Source organism: Ceratina calcarata, unplaced genomic scaffold, assembly GCF_001652005.2.
Source record: "Ceratina calcarata isolate Rehan_Ccalc_2016 unplaced genomic scaffold, ASM165200v1 scaffold267.2, whole genome shotgun sequence".
Lineage (NCBI taxonomy): Eukaryota > Metazoa > Arthropoda > Insecta > Hymenoptera > Apidae > Ceratina > Ceratina calcarata.
The window spans coordinates 580,242-580,776 of NW_017148873.1; positions in this window are offsets into that span (position 1 = coordinate 580,242).

Below are 535 nucleotides of genomic sequence, written 5' to 3' on the forward strand. Positions count from 1 at the left end.
CAACGCATAATACTGTTTTGTTTCACACTCTTATCTCTTGCGCTATTGAAAAGGAAGAAATAGAAACAATGTAATGTCATTAATTTTTCATCGCGGATCGTACATGTATATATGTATTTTCTATTTTCTTCTACTGTTTATATACATATATATTTCTATTTTCCTCCCTTTCCGAATAACAAAATTAAATTCTAGCTAAAATTAATCAAAACGATTAAAAAGAATACTGTCACATACTACTTGTTAAATTGTTCTATTGATAAACTCGATGCTAACTCTTTTAATCCGTTTTATACGACGAATCAGAACTGCACGAATGAAAATCACGATATTAACTTATGAATTCTGCACGCCACAAAATTTAGATATACATGTATGTGTATATATGTTTGTATATATATGTATACGTGTATAATATATGGTAAAACCTGAGGAATATGACGAATAATAGATAAACGGTACGCAATTCATTAGCTTTTTCGATAAAAAACCGTAATATACCGAATTTATTGTGAAGACCTCTTTTCTTCTTTTA